Below are 12,927 nucleotides of genomic sequence, written 5' to 3' on the forward strand. Positions count from 1 at the left end.
TGTTTATTCATATTGGTGATAATCTCAGATGTGTTATGCCATTGGGGGTCATGCTCTTGAATTTTTGTTATATTTTTTTTCTGGTTTTCAGTATATGAAACCAAAGATTGATGAACCTATAGGGCAGCAAGTAGAATAAGGGTTTTCTTGGGGGTACATTGTGGGTGGTAGTGAGCTGAGGGTAAAGGGGTAATGATTTCAAATTCAGGAAGGAAAAAATGTTTTGAAGTTGATTGTGGGACCAATTGAACAGTACTGCTTTGTGCGATTGATCTATGGAATAATACAATATTTGTATTAATTCCCACTGAAATCGTTTTGAAAAGATGGGGACAAAATTTTTTCCCTTGGGAGAAATCTAGAGTGCTCCTAATTGGCCATGAGGGAAAGACTTTGTTTTACATACTTTGGACATATTTTCAAGAGAAACCATTTACTGGAGAAGGACATTGTACTTGGTAAAGTGGAAAGGCAACAAAAAAGAGGAAGGCCCACACGAGATGGATTGACACAGTGGCTGAAACAATGGGTGCAAGTAGAAGAACAAGTGTGTGGATGGCACAGGATTGAGCAATGTTTCCTGTTGTGGATAGGGCCTCTGTGGATGAGAACTAACTTGATGGTACCTAACAACTACATCAGTAGTTGGTGGGTAAGCATTGAACTGCTAACTTCAAGTTCAATAGTTCTCACCTACCAACCACTCTGAGGGAAACATATGAGACTATCTGTTCCCATAGATTCATGGCCTCAGAAATCCTATATGGATTTGAGTTAGAATCGACTTGATGGCTTGAGCTATGTTGGTTGGTATAATCCATATATGCCTGGGAGTGAATAATCCTAATATGATAAAAACCAAAAATAAAGTATGTATCTTCTCCATTAATTAGGACAAGACATTGCTTAGTTTTACCAGGAAGCCAACTGAAGAGAAGCTTCGGGGATTATGCTATGTACTTGTTAACTTTTAGTTATGTAACAGTTAACTGTTTAAGAATTAACTGTGATGAAATCGAAGCCTAAACCTGTTCCCTGAAGTTTCTGATGACAAATTTTCTACTTTTAAAAGGAACATAAATTTGTTCAAGTCTAAATGATTTCTATGAAGATTTATATCCATCTTGGTTCCATTAAGAAAGCAGTGTCACTCTAAGAAAATCATTGTATTAATAAAGGTTTGTGGAGAGAATAGGAGGAATTATGTTCGGGAGAATTTTCATGAAATGCGAGAGAGATGTGGGTAAGGTAACACCGAAGTAGATAACAAGGTCTTCATTTTAAGTCATAAATTAAGTGGTTTTACCTTGGTGGTGCTCTGGGTTCAGCCTTGGACTGTTAACTGCAAGGATGACAACTTCACTGGAGAAAGATGAGACTGTTGGCTGCCATAAAGATTGACACTCTGAAACCCTATATAGGCTCAACAATGGACTGACATAAGTCAATGGCAGTAGGAGTGAGGACGGGCTTTTCTGGGTATCTGAAAAATCCTATCAGCTGTCTCAGTCAGCAGCAATAAAATAAGTGATTCTGACATATAAACCTGTGTAAGAACCACTATAACTCTTTATTTACTCTGCAAAGGGTCTGGAAGAAAATATGTCTTAACTTTTGCATGAATGCTCACTGTTAAACTACAATACGGAACTATAACATGGAACTTGGTAGAAGAAACAGTTCTGGGAAAAGATTATGAAAATGTCCAGTATTTCCTATGAATAAAAAAACTCAAAAATAGCTTAAGGTTTCTGTCAGCATGATATTGGACAATGCAGCACAAGTCTCAGCCAAGACATACTGCCATTTTCCATCATAAATACTTCTGTGACCCAGGGAACACACAAGATGCATTCTGAAGACATTTCCTTGGAAGAAATGCTCTTGAAGCAAATTTCACAGCAAATAAATAATCCTTTTCTTCTAATAGATAATTAGCTGAGAGGAAAGAAATACTTCACAGTCCAGAAATTAAATTAAATATATTAAAAACAACATGGAATTTATCTTATAATGAATTTAATCATTCAGCGAGATAAGATAAGACATGTTGTTAATAGTTATAGAGTAGTCTCAAACTCCTGATGATCTTACAGATAACCAAAAAAAATACGGACAGTTTTTTTCCCCCTAAGAGGCAAGTCTACTCTTTACCCACCAGGATCCGCAGGCTGGGGCTACAGAGCGGCAGCCACTTCTCAGGTTTTGAGGAACCTGGTATTAAAATAAATTAAATTAAATTCAGCCCATGATGCTGCTAGGCTTCTGATCCACCACAAGCGCCTAACACAACTAGCTCTGGAAATAGTAAACAGGAGAGTGATTTCCAGGGGGACATTTTTAAATAAGATACACATGGGACGGGCCATAGAACGTTTGCCAAATTTGGTACATAATTGTGTTCACCGATAGCCAAACGCAGCAGGTCTCTCAGCTGTCGTGCCTGCTGCGGCCTCAGTCTGGCTTGTCCTTGTTCTGGTGGCCACCACGTCGCTCGCTCTTCCCAAGGTTTGTACTACCCGGGCCTCTACTGCCACCACCACTGCCATCACGTCCCTCGGTGGCGGTTTCCACGGCCCCGAGAGCCGTGCTGCTGCTACTGGTAGACCTCTTTGGGCCAGACCACCTTGAATTCACACTGCTTTCTGCACAGGTCCCTCTTCTTGATAGGTGATGAAAACAAAGCCTAGTCTTTTGTTGGACTTTGGATCCGTGGGAAGCTTAAGGGGCTCCTCCATACCCCCAAATTCGCCAAAAGACCCCCCTGATCTTCTCCTCAGTGGCCTCGGGATTCAGCCCCCCACGAAGGTTTCCTTCACCGGGTCCTTCTCCTTGGCCATGGCCTTTGGGGTCAATAGGCCGACCATCCAGCCGGGGCTCCTTCTGGTCTAGTCCCTTCTCCACGCTGCTTGTGTCTTTGAAGAGGATAAACCCAAATCCTGTCGACCGTCCAGTGTTAGGATCCATTTTTACGATCCAGCCAACGACCTCTCCAAATTTGGTAAAATGGTCTTGCAGATCCTTTGTGCTGGTACCCCAGCTCAGGCCACCAACAAACATGTGCCCTGCGTCCCCCTCGTTTCTGCTGACGTGATCGCCTGCAGGGGTGGGGGGTGGGCAAGGGTGGAGGGGGTTGGCGATGCCGGACCCAACCAGTGTCTTGCCCTCGGGGGTTGGCTCATGCCAGTGCCAATCTCCAGTTCCAACTTCCCAAGATTATATAAAAATGTGCTACTTCAGTATTGCATAGAATTTATTGAATCATTAATTAAAATATATAATTTTGGTTGGCACTTATTTTGATTTTAAATAAGCACATAGATTTTTTTCCATCTCAACACAGTCATCTTAAAAATGGAAATAACATCATTTATTCTAAAAATATCTGTACAGTATGTTCAATATCAAAGAATATTTTAAAGTTCCTTAGAGAAATTATACAGTGATATACAAATAATAGTTCTTTGCTAGCTACATCATTAATTTGAAATTTTAATCTGTCATTCTGCATCTTTCATTTACTTAATTATTATGTCAAGTTTTTACATGTTTATTCATTGAAAAATTAAATCAATTAAAAGTATTGCTATGTGATAGTTTACTGAAGAAAGTTGTAAGATAGTTGGTAAAAATTCCTATTTTCATTAAATATTATAACTGACTGATGCTGTTATATGGATTAAAATATTCTAGAAAAATTTATCAAAAACTATTTTTAAATATGAGAATTAGTAACAATAAAGGCGGATGCATCAAGGTTACTCTGACCTTCTTACAATTAGATCTAAACAGTCTTTCAGCTTTATAGATACCATATTAAGCTACCACATTTCAAGAACTGCATTAATGGCAGTGGGTATGTACAATTCCAACTACATTAGGTTAATCATTTAGTAAACTTTCTTTTTTAAATGAAAACAATGACTTGTAAATCCAAAACTAAATGCAAATACTCCTGCTGTATTTGAGTAGTTAAAAAAGCCATTTTAAACTTTTGGGGATCTTGAGTTAATCAGTAAATAAATAAATAAATAAATAAAGTGAGGTGTAGTATACCTGAGACTTAAAAATGGATGAAGGAACAAGAAATAATTTTTGGATTTGGTTTCGTGTTTGCAATGCAGATCAGAAAATTGAACCTCAAGTATTTTCTAAATCACAGTATCCAAAATTTATAAAACATATATTGTAGAGAAATGTCAGTTTGCAAGACACAGTAATTCCCCAAAGAATAAATTACTGTAAAACCAAATTATTCTATTCAAACATAGATTGATTCCTTATAACAAAAACACCTGTCTGCTCGCATAGCTTTCTAATGAAAAAGCTTTAGAGCCTCTTCTTCAAAGAGGTCAAAATGAATTGGGTGCACCTTAGTCAAGGTTATGACTTCCTCGAGGCTTATCTTCTGATAGAATCATTTTCTACAATCATTTCCTATTCTGTTAGCACCTATTGTCTGGGGCCTTTCTGCTTCTATCACTTTCCCCTGTCTATAAATCAAAAATGATAAGCTACCCAATTACATGTACTTTTCTAGTCTACACTCAATTAGAATCCTTTCACCATTCTGGGTAAGCGAATTGTTCGGATTTGCAGGGGACAGTCGAATTAGATGTTAAATTTAATACAGCTGTCCAATTTCGGCTGGAAAGCAATACATATGGAGTCGTAGAAAGGATAGAGAGGGAAGGCCCGTGGACTGATTTCTCCAAAGAGAAATAGAGATGCTTCATTGATACGACAACCCAACTAAAAGCAAGGATGGTGCCAATGAATTAGAGTCAACTTGATAGCAATGTGGTTTTCCGTGTACTCTTTTTATTTGAAACAGAAGAAAGCGCCCAACTGCACTTCTTTCTAGAAATGTTTGTGTATTCATGATCAGTACCAAACTTGATTCGTTAAGACAAAACACAAACAACTTGATGATGACACAAACCTGAGTTAATCTCTCATTTCGGTAAAATATAACAATATTTTAGATGAGGAAAAAGGAAGAAATTGGAAACGTATTTAGATTGTGAAGTTTGCTTTAAGGAGCAGGGGATTGGTCTTGAATCAGAACAGTTTATAATTATTTAGGATTAGCGGACACAGAAAGAATAATTCAGAAGAGACTTATCGTTGTTGCTAGGTGTGATCGAGTCAGTTAGCTACAACAGAAAGAAACTTCCTGAACCTGTGCCCTCTTGACATTGTTGCAATGTTTGAGCCCATTATTGCAGCCACTGTGTTAATCCACTTCTTTGAGGGTCTTTCTCTTTTTCTTGTATCCTCTACTTTAACAGAATGATGTCCTTTTCCAGGGACTAGTTTCTCTTGAGAACATATCCAAAGTATGTGAGACCAGGACCTTCAAAATTCTTCACCAATATGATAATTCACACGTATCAATTTTTCTGCAGTCTCCCTTATTTATTGCCCAGCTTTCCTATATGTAAAAGACAATTGAAAATATCATGGCTTGGGGCACGTTCACTGTAGTCCTCAAAATGACATTTTAGCTCTTTCGTGCTGTAAAGAAGTCTTTTACAGCAGATTGTCCCAAGAAGATATCTCATTTGACTCTTGACTCCATGGCCATTGTATGTGGGACCAAGTAAATTAAAATGCTTGACAGCTTCAATATTTTCTATGTTTATCATGATACTGTTTGTTGGTGGAGTTGTGTGGTTTGTAACAAGGGGATGTGGCCAGTATCTGAATGCCTCTGACTGTCTAAGGAGGAAAGAAATTCAAACTCACTGTATTAGTCTAGGTACTTTGGAGAAACAAATCCACAGCAACTCACGTATAAGAGAGTTTTATGCAAAGAAAATGTGCATCACGAAAACATCCCAACCCAATGCTGCCCAAGCCCACAAGTCCAACATTAACCCATACCCAACACCAGTCCACAAAGTCCTTCACCTCACAAAACAGAGGCAATAATGCCGACTGCAGGAGGAAAGCTGAGTCAGTGAACGTGTAAGTATCAAAGCACTGGCAGGGGTCTCCACATGGCTGCTCCAGCACCCAGAGCTGCATCGGGATAGATCCATGTGGCTTCTCCTTGGTGATGTCTTGTAGGAAATCCATCTTGCAAGCTGAAGCAGGGAACTGCTAAGGGAACTGCTAAGGCAGCTGCACCTGATGCAACCATCACAAAACAAGAGACCCAAGAACGAGAAAGGCGAGGCTTCACCACCCATTTGTCCCTCCGCCTTTCAACCAGACCCACATGTGATTATCGGCCAGGCTGGCACAATTAACTAACTCACTCACTAAACAAAGTCTGATTTTCATGAGGCAGAAGTCAGACAAAATTCGGCACTGCAATCTTCCTTACCAATGCTGACACCATCCATTCCTCCCACAATATCTCCTCATTCTCTGCTGGGTTTCATAATCTGTTCCAATGGTCACACAGATCTGGCAGACAATATTCCTATATAGAGTGTTTATTAGGGAAGTTAACATGTTACAATTCAGGATCAGAAATACTCAGGATAGAACAGTTCTGATTAAGACTGCCTCTTCTCAGGCATGGTTGCAGTAACAATCTCTCTGGTCCTTCACCTCTCAGCCACATGATCTTGTTGCTTCTTCCTTGCTTTAGGATATGTCTTTAGCTCTGCTAATATATGCCCAAAGATATACCACTTGGCCATAAGTCTCAGTATGAAGAAATTCAGCCTTAGCTCCACATGTTGCCAAACCAGCCTCATGGGTCAGAAAGTTCCTTACTCGGCCTCTCGCTAAAACTCTACTACCTCTGTTGCCATATTTTCTCCACCCATTTTCTGCTGCTTCTTCAATGTCCTAGCCCTCTGTCTCCTAGATCCAAGAGATTAAGCCTAAAGGTCTCCTAGGCCAAAATTTGTGCTCCACACCATGCTGTTCTTTTGGTGATTGTGAAATTCTCAATGCCTTTACTGCCATCTTTTATTTTAAACACAGTTGAATGGAAAAGTAAAACAGTCCCAAGGATAGTGACTCACACACTCTATTGTCATGTTTCTGTCCATTCTGATGTACTTTGGGGGCTTATATGTTACTGTGATCCTGAAAGTTATGCCACCAGTATTTCAAATACCACCAGGGTTATTCATGGATGGCGTATTCCATCAGTTTCCAGACTCAAACCAGACTAGGAAGAAGAAATAGGCTGTTCAATTATCTGAGAAATTAGCTACTGAACACCTTCTGAACAGCAGAAGAACTTTTTCTGGTACAGTTTCAGACCTGAAGACTTGAAGTGCTTGCTGATGAAGTTCAAAGTCTCTAATCTCCAGTACATATCACAACTCAAAGTAAAAGAAACAAAAACTCCCTTAATTTATGATATTTTCTTTTGATATTCCCTGTATAAGTCCATATTTGGAATTATTCAATATTGTAACTTGTGGCAAGAATTATTTATTCATTTTTTTCAATTTCAGACATACTGAGTTCTTCCTTTTTTAGCCTTCTAATTCTATATCCTAGTCCATTTCCTTATACTATATACTGTGTCTTGTTACACTTTGAAATTTCATTTTTAGCTCTTTTACTTCATTGTCTCTTCTAGCTCCTTTAACTACTCTACATTGAATAGCAAGTTTCATATTCGTTTTTGACATCTACTCTATTTTATTCTTTCATTCTTGTATTTTTAGTGATCTCCTGATATCGGCATATATAATATACTGGATGATAACCCAACCTCATCTGGTCTTCCGCCTTAGTGTTTAATGTGCAAAATCTGTTCTTGAGAGTATCTCTAAATTTACGTGGAGCATACCCCAGGTCATCTTTTCTTTTTGGATTTAACCTGAATTTGGATATGAGTAATTGATGGTCTGTTCCACTCAACCCTTGGTATTATTGTTGCTGATAAAATTTTCCTTCACCATAATTTCTTCCTACATATGTAGTCAATATGATGCCACTGTATTCCATCTAGCAAAGTGCATGTGTGTATTCACCACTTATATTGTTGAAAAGTCATATTTCCAATTAATTTATTGTTGTTCTTGCAAAAGCATGTCATGTGATCTGGTGAAAATATTGAAAAGAAGATGTAATGAATACAGAGTCATTATATCAAAAGGAATTGGTCAGCATTCACCTATTTCAAAGGGAAGCCAATGATCAAGAATAAATGGTGTTGAAAAAGTTCAGACTGCACGGAAGGTATTAACAACAATAACAACATAATAATACTGCAGAAGTTGACTGAATACCAGTTGAAATATTTCAACAGCTTTGAAAATACTCATCAATCTAGTTCAAGAAATTTGGAAGATAGCCACCTGGCCAACTGACTGGAAGATATTAATATTTGTGCTTCTTCAAAAGAAAGAGCCAACAGAATTCAGAAATCATTGAACAATATTTTTAATATCTCACACAAGTGAAATTTTGCTCAATATAATTCAAGAATGGTTATAGCAGTATATTGACAGAAAGTCGCCAGAAATTCAAGATAGATTCAAAAGAACATGGAGAACAAAGGATATCATTGCTGGTGTTGGATGGATCTTAGATGAAAGCAGAAAATACCAGAAAGATGTTTAATTTTGCTTTATTACCTATATAAAGCATAGTCAATAGCATACTAGAGCTCATTACATATTACAGATAACAATGGAAACAATGGGGATTGCAGAACACGTCATTGTGCTCATATGGAACCTGCACACAGACCAAAAGATAGTTGTTCAGATAGAACAGCGGACTGGTACATGGTTTAAAATCAGAAAGGCATGCACCAGTGTTGTATCCTTTCACCATGCGTGTTCAATATGTAAGCTGACAAAACACTTTGAGACCCTGGACTATAGCAAGGAGAATGTGGAATCAGGATTGAATAAGGCTCATTAACTTGATGGAATACTCAAATAACACAATCTTGTGTATTCTAAGAAAGGGGACTACAGGTATTTGCTAATGAAGTTCAAAGGCTGTAATCTTAGGTATGTATTACAGATCAATGTAAAATAAATAAAAATTCTCACACCTGGATTAATAGACATCATGATAAACAGAGAACATATTCAAGCGGCCAAGGATTTTATTCAATAAGTCTACAATCAATGCTCATAGAAGCAAAATTCAAAATACCTGCATGGAGAAATCTGCTATAAAAGACCTCTTTAATGTATTAAAGAATACAGGTGATATTTTGAGGAATACATTGTGTTTGACCCAAGAATTTGAATTTTCAATAATCTAATATGCACATGAAAGCCGGGAAATGAAAAGGAAGTCCAGAAAATAATTGATATATTTAAATAGGATGTTGGCAATGCATATTGAATATACTAGGGACTACTAGAAGAACAAACACATCTGTCTTGGAAGAAGTACAGCCAGAATGTTCCATATAAGTGAGGTTATCAGGAGGGAACGGTCATTCAAAGGGGGCATCAGGCTTGGTAAAGCAGAGGGGGAGATAGAAAGAGGAAGGCTCTAAATGAGCTGATTGATACAGTGGCTGCAATAGTGGCTGACTCAACTATGACAATAATTGTGATTGTGAAGTCAACAATGATTGTGAAGGATCAGTCTTTTGTTAGGAGTTACAAAGGTCATACTATGTCTAGAAGAGGGAGACCACAGAGTTTTGATCTGATCCTTGGTGGTTTCTATTAAATAGTTGAATCATCCTTTCAGAAAGTCACTGGAATGAAATGTCACTTTTTTGGACTGAATAAGAATACTCTACAATAGTAAAATTATAACGATAATGTCCATGAAAAAAGTAAGACATGTAAGGTAGGGAGTACCTGAGGTAGGGAGTAAACTGTGAAAATATAGATTTTCTCAGTTCTCATCAGGGATTCCTACACCACTATCAGACTGATAAAACAAGAAAAATTAAGGCAGACACTACAACAAAGATACAATAGATTCAAAGAATATTGACAAATATTTTTAAAAGCAAAGTTGTCAGGTTTTACTCATAAATTCAATCTATGCTGACTTACACATAAAAATATGTGCTTGTCAGGAGCCATTGCATCTGCTCAGACTCCCAGCGACCCTACTAACAACAGCATGAAACACTGCACTGGTCCTGAGCCATCCCCATAATTGCCGCTGCAATCACTGCCTGTCCGTTTCTCATACTGAGGTGGCTGGTTGTTGCTGTGATGCTGGAAGCTATGTCATGGTATTTCAAATGTCAGCAGGGTCACTGAGAGCGAGCAGGTTGCAGCGGAACGTCCAGACTAAGAACAGACAATGAAGAAGGACTGGGCCCCCACTAAGGAGGAATTACCACTGAAAAATGTTCACGTAGCTTCAAAGAATTGCCAAATACTGATAGCCTAAACAAAGGAAGCAGAAAATATAACTATAATAATGCCATTAAAAAATAGGCTTTCTCTACTAAAGTTAAAGAACTCAAAAAAGTAAATATAAGCACCTCGTTACATATTAAGTCAATTCTGACTCATCATAACTGTAGGACAGAGTTGAATTGTCTCATATTTCCCTTGTAACCTTTATAGAAGCAGACATCATTCTCCTACAGACTCGCAGAGAGGGATTGGTAGAATAGCAACCTAATTTGCTTTCATCACAGTGCCACTGGGGATTCTTGCCAAAAAAAGTGTAAAAGCAACTAAAAAAATTAACTAAGGAGCTGGTATACTAAAATGAGAATTACTCTCAAAGGAATCAGAGGGTATAAAAAAGAAGGTTGGAGAATTTGAGAAATCATTTCATTTCAACAAATCACAGTGTCAATGACATACAAATTGGTTTTATATGTAAATGAGAATAATTATGCCTTTGTTTCCCAAGTTAAAAAAAGAATAAAATGATTTTTAAAAATAGGTGGAAATGTCCTCTTAATTGAAAACACACACACACACACACACACACACACACACACACACACGCACGCACACATCAGGACAATATTTGACTTGCTAGGTTCCTGGACACACTATCTGACAATTCTGAAAAGTACCACTGACTGAAGGAGCCCTAGTAGTGAAGTTCAGACAATACCCGAAGGTCAGGTGTTTCAAACTCATCAGTGTGGTGTCCATATATCCAATGAAATGGCTTCTGGAGTTTTAAAGGCTTGTTTCCAAACAGGCAGCTATCTCAAACAACAACTAAGTCCACATGAAAGAAGCACAAAGAGTGTAAGTTATATATTACAAATCCAAAGGGAGTAACAATATCAGAGCTTAAATGTGAGATTCTGGTGTGCAGAAGGCTATGGAGACAGTGGAAGTATAAAATACATTTGCAGGATCTACACAGGGAATAAGCCTCTGGCGATTTCCTTCCAACCATAAGTGGGGGATGGAAATAACCTGGTGATCAGAAAGCATTGGAGAGATGACTATAATAAATGAAAATGAGAAAGCTGACTTGAACGGTTAAAACCTTGTCGGCTTGGTCTAGTTTTTAATATTTTTTTTGTATTTTGTTTTCATATTGTGGTTTATTTCTCTTGTGTTTTGTCATTGTTGGTAGCCTTCTTGAATGTTTGTTAATGTGTTTTATCTGTTTTTTGATATATGAAACCCAGGATAGATGAACTGATACACACAATATCAAGAATATAGGTTCTTGGGGGTGTGGCACGGGAGGTGGAGGGTTAAGGGGAAGCTGATATCAAGGAGTTCAAGAAGGATGTAAAGGTTTTGAAGTGGATTTCTGTACCAATTATATAATACTGCTTGATAGTATTGAACTATGGAATGGTATGATGTCTGGATTATTTCCTAATAAAATGGTTTTGAAAAAAATCTCATCAATATTTCATTGGAGAAAAAACATGAAAAACTGCTTCTATAAAAATTATAGTCCAGGAAACCTTAGGAGGCAGGGCTAGCCTACAGGGTTGCTAAGCATTAGAAATTATGGCCCACAATATCCACATCGGACTTGTGCAACGTGAATTGTTTTGGTTCATAGATGGTCCAAACCTAGATAGAGTTTTCTGTCTTCTTAAGCATTCACTAAGGTCATGAGTGTTGGGATGCTGTTAATGGATGAATAATCTGAAATCAGAAATTTAATACTTGTGAGTTATGCCCCCACCTAATTTCTGCCCCACTATATTCATTTTTTCCTGAATCACTTGGTAAGAGTAATTTTATTCCACCTTAATGATATATAGCTATCCAAATCCACATTTTCTCATACAGTGTAACATATGTCTGGATATAAAATTCCTTAGGAATAAATTAATTTGACTAGGATAGGTATCCATAATCAATGTATTCATCCAAAAATTAAGTTCTACATGCCAACTGAACATTACAAGTGGCGCATGGTAGTTATAGTGCTATTGTGAACTAGGAACTACCATTTTTTCTTCAAACAGGTTAAAACAAAACCTTAACAATTTGACCTTTCACTACCATTTTCCCCCTATCTTTTGGTTCATAAAAAGTTTGTCAGCCACTTTATTTTCTAAAGTGTAGAGGGTATAAAGCTATCTTGTCCTGTCTTGGTACTCGCCATTACAATCATGCTTATACAAGACCTTTTAAATTTGACCTGAATAAAAGCATCTCATTCCATTCATTATGTATTTTTCAGCACCAGTAGTCTTCATCAACTTTATCATGGAGTTCTTATACTACTGGGAATAAAAATGCTATATTTCTGTTTTTCCCATTCATAAAGCACATTGGAAATAAAGAAAATAACAGTATTCCTGAAATTTGCAGCATTTGCATCAAGCAGTTTAAAATGTTGTTAACCCTTTTTTGTAGCGATCGTAATTTCTATGCATCACTCAGACATCCACTGAGGTTAGAATTAGAACACGAGGATTTAATTCTTTGAACATATATCAAAAAACAGATAAAACACATTAACAAACATTCAAGAAGGCTACCAACAATGACAAAACACAAGAGAAATAAACCACAATATGAAAACAAAATACAAAAAGAATGTTTGAGCATTTAGTTGAATATACTCATTTTC

General features: G+C 37.4%; 1 pseudogene; it reads right to left on the reverse strand.

The window, feature by feature from the left end:
- Positions 1 to 2,454: 2,454 nt before the first annotated feature.
- LOC101642702 lies at positions 2,455 to 6,350 on the reverse strand (annotated as a pseudogene).
- Between the last annotated feature and the right edge of the window lie 6,577 nt (positions 6,351 to 12,927).

This window comes from Echinops telfairi, unplaced genomic scaffold (assembly GCF_000313985.2).
Source record: "Echinops telfairi isolate 266 unplaced genomic scaffold, ASM31398v2 ScPeMD7_7469;HRSCAF=8507_0, whole genome shotgun sequence".
Classification (NCBI taxonomy): domain Eukaryota; kingdom Metazoa; phylum Chordata; class Mammalia; order Afrosoricida; family Tenrecidae; genus Echinops; species Echinops telfairi.